Genomic DNA, 14,100 nt, shown 5'->3' on the forward strand with positions numbered 1-14,100 from the left:
CAGTGGAGTTTGTATAAAATTGTCTTTATACAAGATAATATGTCACTAAACTGAAATTTTCTTTTCAGCCATCTTGAGAATTGATGTAAGATTGCTAGACAATCAGACTTAAAGGTGATCAGATTAGCCGTCTGCTCATAGTTTTTCCTATAACCCAGAGGCTATAGGCAAAACTATATATACTCTATTAGTCTATTTCTTAGGGGTGTTTTAAAACCAATATAAAGGTGCACATTACTGAACTGGAAATAACCAGGTTATTTGATGGAGTCCATTTTCTAGATACAACCACTGATTCCTTTAAACATTTGGTGTACAACTTGACAAGTCAGCTGAATGTAAAATATTAAACTAAAATATAAAAATTTTTCTTATAATCTCCAAATCAAAATTTAAATATCTTTATAATTGCTTCATTTTTTAAAAAATCAAGGCGCTGTGATATGGAAATAAAGCATGGTGACTTCACCTAGATACTTGATTGAAATAGGTCATTTCACCACCCTGTAACGTGTTCTGTCACGCATGGCTTGCACAGGACGCGTATTCATGTTATAAAGTGTGATTTGTGCCATCATACCTTCCAACAGCATAATGCCCATGAGGAAAATAAAACATATCATTAAATTTAAAATATATTCTCTTAGAAAACAGCCAGCTCTGATTAGTCAAAATCTTGGCAAAGCGAATGTCAGCACTGTTTTAGCTAAAAATGGAAATAGATTGCTTTATGCACAGTGCTTATCAAAGGTCATTTAAAATGTAATCTGACTTTGAAATCCCTTACTTCGTATGTTTCTTTAGAGGTCATGACCTAGTAGAACCGAGGAGATTGAGAATAGCGGTATAATGCAATCCATACCACAGGATCCTTACATATTTTTTCATACACAGTGGAAATACTACCACATGGATTTCAAAATGTTAATTTATTTTCAAAGAGGTTTAAATACTCAGGATAGGCCATCTTTTAAATAAGGTTTAGCCTGTATTATTTTATCAGATCATTGGTTGTTCTTTTATTTGATGTTTAACCTGCTACAAAATTAATTTTATGTGACTATATTGTCACTCTGTGGACTTTTTTATACTTAGAAGTTGATTGAATTTTGTTTTTCCTGTGAGCTCTAGAATGTTTTATTAAAACCTGAATGTAGTCAGCCTATTTTTTGACCATAATTGACTGATTTTCTCCCATCTAAAAGAGGTCTCCATTAAATGAAAGTGGTAAAAGATGCCATCTTCAGAGTACATTAAATGAATAAAAATTCTACACTTGCTTGTCTGGTAAAAGAATGATTCTTTCCAGCTTTGTTGGATCTTTGCCCTTATTTTGGTGGAATCTGTGGAGAATCTTTTCTCCATCTCATGAAGATGTGGTCCTCTATATTCCTTCTATAATCTGTCTAGGGTAATCTCATAATATCTCACCTATACTCTCTTCCTCTGAGGCAGTTCCAGTATTAAGGCCTTTCTGTTTGCGCTTACACAGGCTCTCCCTGGGAGAGACTAGCTCACCTGTCAAAATACCGTAACTGGTGATTATTAGCCCCGCCAGAGACAGCGTCCATACTACTGCCAAATTCAGAAAGTCTGAAATTTTAGGAACTGCTAAGGTCATCGACTTATACCATCCTTAGATTCTTAATCATGGGGGATAGCTTTTATAGTTATTGGTTCTCTAGTGGAGTGGACCTTTTATAGTAAAACTGTGAGGTGGGAATATAGATATATAAATATATTTAATCAGAAGAATTTCTATTCTAATATGTGTGGGTATTGAGAGCCAGACCTCTTAGCCATGATTGGCGGGGAAGAAAAAAAAAAGGACACCTCAGCACTGAGAGAAGAAAATCAGGTTAAAACATACAGCAAGCAAAGAATAAAGGTTTTGTGTTAAAGGCTCAGGAAGAAAAGGAAAGTAAAATTAAATCAGTATGGGCCTTAAGCTTCACATTCCAGTGTATTGGTGTGGATGGGGAGGAGCTAAGATGTTTCCCTGGAGCTGAGGACGTGTGTTGGGCCTGAGGTTTACTGGTAGCCCTTGGAACGTAAATTCCTGGGTGTCAGGGAGATATCTAAACAGTATCTGTGGAGACTAGAAAGGATGATAATTGAGTAATAGCACAGAGTTTTCAAAATCTTTATGACGCATGATTTTGTTCATGTCTATGAAAGTCATGAAATTAAAAGAGATGTTACAACAGAGTAGTTAAGGGCCAAGACTCTGAGCAGCACTGTTTTGTTCAAAATCTAGGCCTCTCTTTTACCAGCTCTGTAACTCTGGGCAGGTTATTTAACTTCTTCTTTGTCTTGGTTTTCCTGTGTTTGAGGGTATAGCACAGGGCTATGGTCAGGATCAGTTAAGTTAATGAATGTAAAGTATTAATACTTATAAGAGTGCCTGGTACATTAAAAAAAAAAAAAGATGCTCAATACATGTTAGCTAAAAATGCCATTAGAGTAATTACGGTATTATATTGTTATAAAAATAGTATAGTTATGAAAATACTATAATCTTATAAAGGAAAGGGGAATTTGACCTGTTTTTATCATCTAGCCTTAAATTACTCATCCCCAAGTAGTTTTTAGAATGTTGCTCTTAGATTTTGATAAGGAGTTTATTTTCAGGTTCGGGACACATTTAAGATACTGTAATACATTATATTTTTTATAAATTCACAACATAATAGCGATTTCTTATCTTTTGTTTCCCAATTTACAAAACTTTTTTGAAGTAGATAAGGAGGAAAACTCTACAGATGAGAAAAGTGACTCTGGCTAGAAGCCTATATTTATGAACATGTGATTTGATAGAGGATAGAGCCAGCATCAGGCCAGAAAAACATTTATGATTAGAGTGGTGACCATTGATTGCCTTGAGCATAGGAAAGATCATAAAATTAATTTTAAAGATTCTTTACTAGGATTTTTCACAAGGTAAATAAAAAAGTTTATTTTTACCTTTAATAATAAAATCTGATAACGAATTTACTTTTCTAAAATACTAAATTACAACTGTCTTTTGCTTTTGTACTTCCCTTTTGGTTGATCAATCTGATTTCAGTATTGACCATCTGGTGATGTCCATGTGTAGAATCATCTCTTGTGTTGTTAGAAGAGGGTGTTTGCTGTGACTAGTGCATTCTCTTGGCAAAACTCTTGTTAGCCTTTGACATGTTTTATTTTGTACACCAAGGCCAAACTTGCCTGTTATTCCAGGTATCTCTTGACTTTCTACTTTTGCATTCTAATCTATGATGAAAAGGACATCTTTTTTTGGTGTTAATTCTCGAAGGTCATGTAGGTCTTCACAGAACTGTTCAACTTCAGCTTCTTCAATATTAGTGGTTGGGACATAGACTTGGATTATGGTGGTGTTGAATTGTTTGCCTTGGAAATGAACAGAGATCATTCTATCGTTTTTGAGATTGCACCCAAATATTGCATTTTGGACTCTTTTGTTGACTATAGGAGCTACTTCATTTCTTCTAAGGGATTCTTGCCCACAGTAGTAGACATAATGGTCATCTGAATTAAATTCACCCATTCCCATCCATTTTAGTTCACTGGTCCCTAAAAAGTCTATGTTCACTCTTGCCATCTCCTGCTTGACCACATACAGTTTGCCTTGATTCATGGACCTAACATTCCAGGTTCCTATGCAATATTGTTCTTTATAGCATCAGTCTTTACTTTTGCCACCAGGCACATCATTCAGGAAATGAACCCTAAATATTCATTGGATGCTGAAGCTGAAGTTCCAATACTTTGACCTCCTGATCTGAAGAGCTGACTCATTGGAAAAGACCATGATGCTGGGGAGATTGAGGGCAAAGAGGAAAAGGGTACAATAGAGAATGAGATGGTGGATAGTATTACCAACTCAGTGGACCTGGGTATGATCAAATTCGGGGAGATAGTGAAGGACAGGGAAGCCTAGCATACTGCAGTTCATGGGGTCACAGCCAGATATGACTTAGCAACTGAATAACAACAACTTGGTTAAGACTCGTCTCAAATGAATGGCTTTAAGAGTAAATTTTAGCAACCTGAGCTTTAAGAGTATCTTCAACAGCAACTCAAGAACTCTTACCTAGAAAGCAGCTCATTATTCATCTCTTTTGAGCAGTTGCCCAAATGAAACAATGTTGTCGTACATTTTAACATGCAGCACAAAAATCCCTGCTTACTAAACAGTTCTGAGTCCAGGAAAGCCTTGGGCCTTCTTCCAACTATTAATGCAGAAAAAAAAATTACCAAACTTACCTACATCAGCAGAAAGCAAATACCTAATGCCATTCCATAATAAATTTGAGTATTCTTGCTCTAAATGCAGCTTTTTAAGCTTCTATGATCTTATTCTAACTCCATCCAGATTCTCCTGTTGATCATGATGACTAGAAATAAAATTAGAAAGACAAACATGACAGGAATTAAATGTCTTTAGTCTCAAGAAGGCCCGGAGAAGGCAATGGCACCCCAATCCAGTACTCTTGCCTGGAAAATCCCATGGACGGAAGAGCCTGGTGGGCTGCAGTCCATGGGGTCGCTGAGGGTCGGACACGACTGAACGACTTCAGTTTCACTTTTCACTTTCATGCATTGAAGAAGGAAATGGCAACCCACTCCAGTGTTCTTGCCTGGAGAATCCCAGGGACAGAGAGCCTGGTGGGCTGCCATCTATGGGGTTGCACAGTCGGACACAACTGAAGTGACTTAGCAGCAGTAGCAGCAGCAGTCTCAAGAAGGCCATGCCTGCTGTTACTCATAATTACATATGGATCCTTGAATGTGGTGAGGTGAGAACCAGGTGTTGACCTTTACCTACCTAGTGCATCAACACTCTCTTGAGTCTTTTCCTCTAGCTTTTCTACAGCTTGTGTAAAGTGGAAGTATCTCTGCCTTCCAAAATCATGCCACAGAGAATGACTTTGATGGCATCTAATAAAAATCTAGACTTCAGCAAACATATATAACCTTGGGAATATATTTATCTTCCTATTCTGAAACTGGTTGACAATTGTAGCTTTCATTTTGGGACACCATTCTTTAAGCCTGAAAATTTGGGGTTGGGAGGAAGATGATAGCTTATTGCAAGGACTGAGAACTCACATTCTGGAGAATGTAAGATCCAGTGAAGCATTCTTGCAAATATATTTAACTTTGGCTTACAAAATCACAGGGCATTTACTTTTAGATATGTTAAAGACATCTAAGTGTACCATCATTATCCAACCAAATGATTGTCTGGTTAACCTAAGGTCATTTAAAAGAAAAGATGCTTGGGTAATATATGTTACCAAATAACATTCTTCCCTCATTTTTTTTTTTTTCCCACTGCTATAGGGATATAAGGATTAACTACTGTCTGTTGGCTAACATGAGGAAGGCTAAAGATGAAGATTTTCTAGTCATAGCTTTTAAACTGTGACTATCCAAACCTTTATTATTGTGGCCTGTTGGCTCTGATTAAGTTGTTCTATGTTTACAATTTCAGAGTACTGCTTTTACTTTAGAAGGGACGCAAGCCATGATTTTGAGAGTCCATCCAGCACTCAGACTGGGAGCTCACCACGCCTGAGAGGAAGTTATGTGGGCAACTCAATAACAGTGTGTGTCTGTGGGCCTGCACCCTCTATAGTTTAGGAGAGCTTGGCTTTTATTCTTCTGTTGGTGTAAAATTCTCTGTATTGCTATGTCTGCTCAAGGGAAATATACTTAAGTTTATTATAAAGTATCATTTGGCTTAAATTATCTCCTCTTCCACTGCAATCTTTGGAAGTGTCCAAAAATCATATTTTGATAAGGCAAGGTAAATATCTAAACATTTGACAACTCACCTGGAAATCTTGCCTGGAATTTTCACTATAAAATATAAGATACGGATGTTAGCAACAAAAGTAAAATAGACACAAAGTGATAGGTAGAGTTTTTTCATGTTTAAATACTACTAACGACAATTGAATGCTCTATGTCTGTCATGACTAAGAGAGAAAAATCCGTTTTATTATTTATTTCAAGATTTAACAGGAGTTGTTTCTAAGTTTTCTTTCTTATTTTCTATCTACATCTAAAATATTGTATATATTACCCTGTGGCTTAGGTAAATATTGTGTATTTTCTAACCTTTATTTATCTATATAAAATTATAAAAGACATATAAAATTATAAAATATATAAAATTATAATATTTTAAAACATACAATGTGATGATTTGACATACATTGTGAAAATTTTTCTGCAGTTGGAGTAATTACCACACCTGTCACATTAGATATTTATCATTTTTATCAGAATACAAGTTCTACTCCGTTAGCAAATTTCAGTTACATAATACAGTATTATCAATTATAGTCACAAGGTCATGCAGGAGAACAAAAGATCTTATTCATCTTATAACTGAAAATTTATACTCTTTTACCAGCCTCTCCCAGTTTCTTCTACTCCTCGCCCTTGGCAACCAGCATCCTGTTTCTGAGTTTGAATTTCTGTTTTCGAGATTCTACATACAAGTGATGCCATGTAATATTTGTTTTTCTCTAGCTTATTTCACTTAACATAATAGTCTTCAGGTACATTCAGCGTCGAAATGGCAGGAATTCCTTCTTTTTAAAGCTGAATAATATGCTACTTTGTATGTCGCATTTTCTTTATTCTTTCAAACTCATGGCAGTTAGATTGTTTCTACACCTTGGCTATTGTGAATAGTAATGCAGTGAATATGAGGGTATAGATATCTTTTTGAGATTATGGTTTCATTTCCTTTACTTCTTTTCATTTACTTCTGGATATAGATTGCTGGATCATATTTTGGTTCTGTATTTAATTTCATGAGAAGACTCCGTAATGTTTTCCATAGTGGCTGTATTACTGGGGTGACTAAAACAGTCGTTTGGGTTTTTCCCATGAGATGGCTCTAGTAGTGTTTAGTTTTCTTATATCTCATTTTAAACAATTTTGTTACCTTGTATTGTGACAGCTATCATATCAGCATACATTTTTAAAAAATTTATGAAAATATCTGTACTTTCATTTAGCCATGTTAATATTGAAGATGGAAAAAAAATTCAGATAATACACTGAATCAGGAGAAAACATTTGCTTTTGATATGACTCATAGGCATTAATATCTAAAATATATACACAGTTCATACAACTAAAAAAATAAATAAATAACCCTACTAAAAATGGGCAAAAGACCTGAATAGACATTTTTCCAATACGGAATGTAGGTGGCCAACAGACAGTTGGGAATATGCTCAACATCACTAATCATCAGGGAAATACAAATCAAAATCACAATGAAATACTACCTTATATCTGAATATCATCAAAAGGACACAAATAACAAATGGTGGCAGAAATGTGGAGAAAGAGAGCCCTGGTCCCCTCTTGGTGGGAATGTAAATTGATGCAGCCACTGCATAAAACAGGATGGAAGTTCCTCAGAAAACTAAAAGTACAGCTACTGAGCAGTTACGCTCCTGAGTATGTATCTGAAAAAAACAAAAACACTAATTTGAAAAGGTGCATTATTTGCAACTTCCAAGATATGAAAACAAACAGTGTCCATCAACAGGCATATATCCATATGTATATATATATGTGTGGAAAAACATGAATGGATGAATGAGTAAAAATATCAAACTGATGAATGGATAAAGATATATATATATATGTTTATGTGTGTATGTGTGTGTGTATACATGTATAGATATAGTTTAGTCGCTAAGTCATGTTCAACTCTTTTTATGACCCTCCATGGGCTGTAGCCTGCCAGGCTCCTCTGTTCATGGAATTTCCCAGGCAAGAATACTGGAGTGGTTGCCATTTCCTTCTTCAGGGGTTCTTCCCAATCCAGGGATAGAACCTGTATCTCCTGCATTGGCAGGCAGATTCTTTACCACTGAGCCACCAGGGAAGCCATATGTCTATATACTGAGCAGTACTCCGTATCGGAGAAGGCAGTGGCGCCCCACTGCAGTGCTCTTGCCTAGAAAATCCCATGAATGGAGGAGCCTGTAGGCTGCAGACCATGGGATTGCAGAGAGTCGGACACGACTGAGCGACTTCACTTTCACTGTTCACTTTCATGCATTGAAGAAGGAAATGGCAACCCACTCGTGTTCTTTCCTGGAGAATCCCAGGGACGGGGGAGCCTGGTGGGCTGCCATCTATGGGGTCACACGGAGTCGGACACCCCAAGCGACTTAGCAGCAGCAGCAGCAGTACTACATATATATATGCACATATATACAGTGAAGTACTATTCAGTCATAAAAAAGAGTAAAATGGGAATTTTGCCATTTCCAGCAACATGAATAGACTTGGAAGGCATTATACTAAGTGAATAAGTCAGATAAAGAAAGAGAAATGTACTATGGTACCATTTATATGTGGAATCTAAAAAGTCCACACACTAGTGAATCTAAAAAAAAAAAAAAAACTAGTGAAAATAGAAACAGCTTCACAGTTATAGAGAACATAGTATTGGCGAGGGAAGAAGGGATGGGACAGTGTAGCGTCAGAGGACTGAGGGGTTCAAGCTGCTGTGTATAAAATAAGTTACAGTTATATATTGTGCAATAGGTAAGATAATTAATATTTTATAAAAACTACCAATGGAATTTCAAAAAGCATAGAGCTTAGGCTCTTTAGGGTATAGCAGTGATAAAAGCTTTCATAGTCATTTCTGAAAAACAAACTTCATAGTTTTCTCTCTCCAGTGGTTCTCTAATATGCTTGTAGAAGGAGGGCAATGGAAAACCAAGAATATAAATAGCTAAGCTCTCCACAACGGGGCTTCCTGCCTACTTTCCCTGTTCAAAGAAAAGAGGAGACACCATCTTGCAATAGAGGCTTCATAGACAACTGGGCTTTTCTAGTGAGAGTCGGGATTTGATGGCCCATATCTCTTGGTTCTCCTTGTTGCCAATGATCTGCCTGGTGATGATGGTGAAGTGGGGGCAATTAACTAGATGGGGGAGGGCTTCCTTTAACAGTTGAAGGGTACCGTCCAGCACGATTCCAAAGACTCGTAGTGTTTTTAGTGTGGGAGTTTCTCCAAGCTCAAGTAAAGTTTCAGGTATTATGTCATAACACTGACTGAGTGATAGGTGTTGGAGGTAGTTGAGTTAGTAAAATTCTGGGAAGCAGTCATTTTTTCAGCATGACGTTATTGCTTAAGTCCAGGTGGACAAGATTGGGACAGCTTCCAAGTAAGGTAGAGACATCTGATCTCTGCAGATTCTTTAGGTGCCCGCTGAGATTCATCTGGGTGCTGGTCTCTGACACGTGGGCCACAGCCAACTGTACGTCCTTTTCAGTGAACTTATAGCACCAAGAGCGGTTCGGCTCATCCAATCTGGAACAGCTGCTCAGCAAAGTCTTAAGGGCAGATTCAGAGAATCCAGAACACCCAGAAAGATGTAGTCACCATAAATTTGTGTTCTGAACAAGATTGTCTACAATGGGATCTGAAAGCCGGATGCCTTCCAGGCTGAGATGCTCGTTGCAACTTGGAGCGGTGAGACAGAAGGCCCTGGAGGGTAAACACATCCATCACGGAGTTCCACAGGTGCAGGTGCTGTCGACGAAAAGGGCTGAGACGTTCAACTAACGGCTGGTCCATAAGTGATCCTGGGCAGCAGAAGGCAACCACGCCTCGGGAGAGCTGTCGACCAACCGCCTCTGGTATAGAGGTTTACGGTCGCGAGGTCTATGGTCTGCCAGAGACTCGTCAGACGCTAGATGATACCATCTCTTACAAACACTGGAGACTTTCAGGAGTTCGGGGAAGCACAGACAGGTAAAGATTCTGAGGAGTAGCTTGTCTGGAAGGGAGTCCCAAGAAACACCTGGAAAGTTCTCTGTTTGGCTTAGGTCTGCGGACAGTCACAAAGTCCTTGTCATTCCCTTCGCTTTTCACCCATTTTCATGGGGGGAGTGGGGGCTCTGTGGGTGGCCCAGGTCTGAAAGCAGTTTCTGGGGGCTCTTCTCACTGTTCCTGGAAGATGTTCACGCTCTTTGAAATTTTAGGGAGAGTGAACCTATAATTTCAAGATATCTCAAAGAGCAAAATTTGAACCACACCTTTTATCTCCTCCTGTCTCCGCCCCCCACCCCCAAAAGGAGACAAGTGTTACTTTCATTGATCTTCTTTATTTCCTTTCTACTCACTCTTTAAATTTTTCCCATTCTTATCTTTTTTAGTTTCATCTATTAACGGTGGGCCTAATGTGTTCTTCCTTTTCTGATTCTTTTAGATGTAAAGTATAGTGGTTTAATTGAGATCTCCTTTCCCTTAATGTAGGCATTTATGACTATGACTTTCCTCTTAGAAAGAATTATGCTGCATTCAATAAGTTTCTATGTTGTATTACCATATTCATTTGTCTCAAGGAATTTTTTTTTCAAATTTCTTCTGTTAGGCATTGGTCGTTCGGTAGCATATAATCTTCACATATTTGTGAATTTTCCAATTTTTTTTATTGTTATTGATTTCTAGTTTTGTAACATTGTAGTTGGAAAGCATGTTTGATATTATTTCAGTTTTCCTAAGTTTATTAAGACTTATTTGTGATCTAACACATGGTTTAACTTGCAGAATGTTCCGTATGCTTGAAAGGAATGTGAATTCTGCTCCTGTTGGATGTACTCTCCTGTGAACATTTGTTAGATTTATCTGGTCTAACATGTATGATAAGACAAATTTTTTAACTGGTTTTCTGTATGGATGATCTAGCTACTGTTGAAAATTGGGTGTTAAAGTCCCATTCTATAATAGTATTGCTGTCTATTTCTGTTAGAAATAGGTTTGTTAATGTTTACAGTATATATTTAGTTGGTCTGACGTTGGGTATATACATATGTATATTTCATTATATACTCTTGATGAATTGACCCCTTTATAATTGTATCATATTCTTTGTCTCTTATTACAGCCATTTGCTTAGATGTTTTGTCTGATATAAGTATAGCTATGTCTGCCTTTTTTTGTTTTCCTTTTGCATGGAATATCCTTCCTCATTCCTTCACTTCGAGCTTAAATGTGTCCTTAAAGCAGAAGTGAGTCTCCTGTATGCAGCATGTAGTGGGAATTGTTTTGTAATTTATTCAATGAATCTATGTCTTTTAATGTGAGAATTTGGTTTATTTACGTGTAAAGTATACATGGACTTACTGTATCCATATTATTAGTTTTATGGCTCTTTTGCAGTTCCTTTATTCTTTTCTGCTGCTTTTTATCTCTTGCTTTGCAATTTGATTATTTTTTTTTGTAGTGGCATGCCTTGATTTCTTTCTCTATACTTTTTAAAGTATCTAATAGTTTTTTGTCCTGTGGTTTCCATGATACTTACCAAAAAAAAAAAGAAACTTATAGTAATAATAGTCTATTTTAAGCTGATAACTTCAAATGCAGAGCAAAGCACTACATTTTTACATATCCCCTCAAATTTTATGTTTTTGGTGTCATTTTTATACTGTGTATCCATTAACAAATTTCATTATAGTTATTTTAGTCCTTTTGTCTTTTGATCTTCATACCCGTATTATAGTTACCCACCACCATTATAATGTTTCCTCCCTCATGGCTCAGATGGTATACAATCCGTCTTCAATTTGATCCCTGGGTCGGGAAGATCCCCTGAAGAAGGAAATGGCAACCCACTCCAGTATTCTTGCCTGGAAAATCCCATGAACAGAGGAGCCTGGCAGGCTACAGTCCATGGGGTTGCAAAGAGTTGGACACGACTGAGTGACTAGCGTTTTCATTTTCACTTTCATTATATTATTATAGTCTTCTCAGGTAACTTGCATATTTACCTTTACCAGCAAGTTTTATGTGTTCATATGTTTTTATATTACTGATTAGTATTCTTTTATTTCAGCTTGAAGAACTCTCTTTAATGTTTTTGTAAGGTCAGTTCAGTGATGTTCAGCTTTTGTTTTCTTTTTTTGGAAAACTACTTCTCTCTTTCTGAATGGCAGCTTTCATGGGTGGAGTACTCTTGGTTGAGTCTTTGTTTTTTTTTTCCAGCACTATTAATATATCATCCATTGCCTTTAAACCGCCAAGGTTTCTGCTGAGAAATCTGCTCATGATCTTAAGGGTTTTATTTTCTGTATAGCAAGTTTTTTGTTGTTGTTGTTGTTGCTTTTAAAATTTTCTCTTAACTTTTGCCAATTTAATTATAATGTAATTAATTATAATGTATCTTGTTGTGGGTCTCTTTAGTTTTATCCTGACATTATTTAGGCTTCCTGGACTTAGATGTCTTGTTTCTTTTCCCAGGTTAGGTAGTTTTCAGCCATTATTTCTTTGTGTTAGCTTTCTGACATAAATGTGTGTGTGTGTGTGTGTGTGTGTGTGTGTGTGTGTGTGTAGTCACACATATAAATATGCTCTGCTTGATGGTGTCCCATATACCACTTAAGCTGTCTTTATTCTTTCTCATTCAGTTTTCTTGTCCTCCTTTAATTGGATGAATTCCATAGCACTTTCTTTGAATTTTCTGATCTTTTCTTCTGCTTATTTTAGCTGTGCCTCTATTGAATTTTTCAGTTTAGTGGTGTGCTTTAGCACTACAGTTTCTGTTTATACTTTTCTCTCTAGTGAAATTCTCATGTTCAGTATTTGAACTCCTTACCGTGTTGAGCATATTTATGACCATTAATTTGAACTCTCTATTTGGTAAATTGCTCATCTCTATTTTATTAATATTGGTCTCTGAAGATTTTTCTTGTTCATTTGTTTGAAATATATTCCTTTGTTTCTTGATTTTTCTTGAATTTCTGATACTGTTTTTCTTTAATATTTATTTATTTTTGGCTGCACTGGATTTTCGTTGCTGCCCGTGAACTTTCTCCAGTTGTGGCAAGCAGAGGCTACTTTTCACTGCGGTCTGTGGGCTTCTCACGGAGGTGGCTTCTCCTCTGGGGCTCAGGCTCCAGGTGCATGACTTCCAGTGGTTGCTTCCTGTGGGCTCTGGAGTGCTGGCTCAGTGGTGGTGGCTCGTCGGCTGCGTTGTTCCGTGGCATGTGGAATCTTCCTGGAACAGGGACTGAGCCCATGTCTCCTGCATTGGCAGGCAGTTTCTTACTCATTAGACCACCAAGGAAGCCCTCTGTGTTAGTTTCTGCCCAAGGGCAAAAACAATAATTTATTGCAATCTTTGCAGACTGGTCTTATGTAGGACATGAACCTTGTCAATAAACCTAGTTCAGGCTTTTAGTTACTGCTCAAGCCTTTCTAATTGTCCAAACCACTGTCTTTGTTCTTCGTGGCTGCCAGTACTTGAGGGTGTCCCAGGAACCTCAAGACCTTTCAGTGTCCTGAAGAGGAGGATTGCAATCAGCACCTAGATGCAGGCTGATTAGAAGCCAGATCCTCAGGCAGCAGCTAGGCACATATGTAGTTAACCATGCAGTCCTTCCAGGCAGAAACTGGGAGGTGAGCATTAATGCCTGCTCCTTCTGCACTGAATCTTTATGGTATAGTTGTGGCAAGTGCTCACAAACCCATTAACTACTTCTTTGACTTAGTTCTCTGAGCCCCACTGGCTATCAGAGATTTAGGGACCTATTCCTTGAATGGCAGCTGTAAACATTGGACCCCGGATGTATACAGTTTTTATCTGATACTCTGAGGTATTTTCCTAACACATTGGCAACTTGGCTTTATTGTTGGAAGGAGCTTTAGGGAGAAGACAGGAATGCACCCACTAACTGCCTTGGTCTCTGAGGAGGCTCACATGTGAAGCCTGTGAAGATGCATGCTCATTAAAAGCTGAACCCTCAGGCAGCAGCTTGTAAAGCTGCAGTCAGATCCTTTCCAGGGAAAGCCTGGGAGATGGGAGTGCTTGCCAGCTCTCTCTGTGCCGAGCCTTGTGACAATAAATGTTGCAAGCACTGGTGTTCCTTTTAAGAACTGCTTCTTTGCAAAAATAGCATGAGATTCCTGAATGCAGGAGTTGGGGCTTCCCAGGGGGCACAGTGGTAAAGAATCTGCCTGCCAGTATGGGAGACTCAAGAACAAGAATTCATTTCCTGGGTCTCCGGAAGATCCTCTGGAGTAGGAAGTGGCAACCTGTTCCA

The 14,100-nt window shown here is 37.8% G+C and overlaps 1 protein-coding gene and 1 pseudogene across 1 annotated transcript in view; one reads left to right on the forward strand and one right to left on the reverse strand.

Annotated features, from left to right (window-relative positions):
• MMP16 (matrix metallopeptidase 16) overlaps positions 1 to 14,100 on the forward strand; it is a 388,312-nt gene that overhangs the window by 88,710 nt on the left and 285,502 nt on the right. The window lies entirely within an intron of this gene.
• LOC105613866 (S-phase kinase-associated protein 2-like) lies at positions 8,865 to 13,044 on the reverse strand (annotated as a pseudogene).

This window comes from Ovis aries, chromosome 9 (genome assembly GCF_016772045.2).
Source record: "Ovis aries strain OAR_USU_Benz2616 breed Rambouillet chromosome 9, ARS-UI_Ramb_v3.0, whole genome shotgun sequence".
Lineage (NCBI taxonomy): Eukaryota > Metazoa > Chordata > Mammalia > Artiodactyla > Bovidae > Ovis > Ovis aries.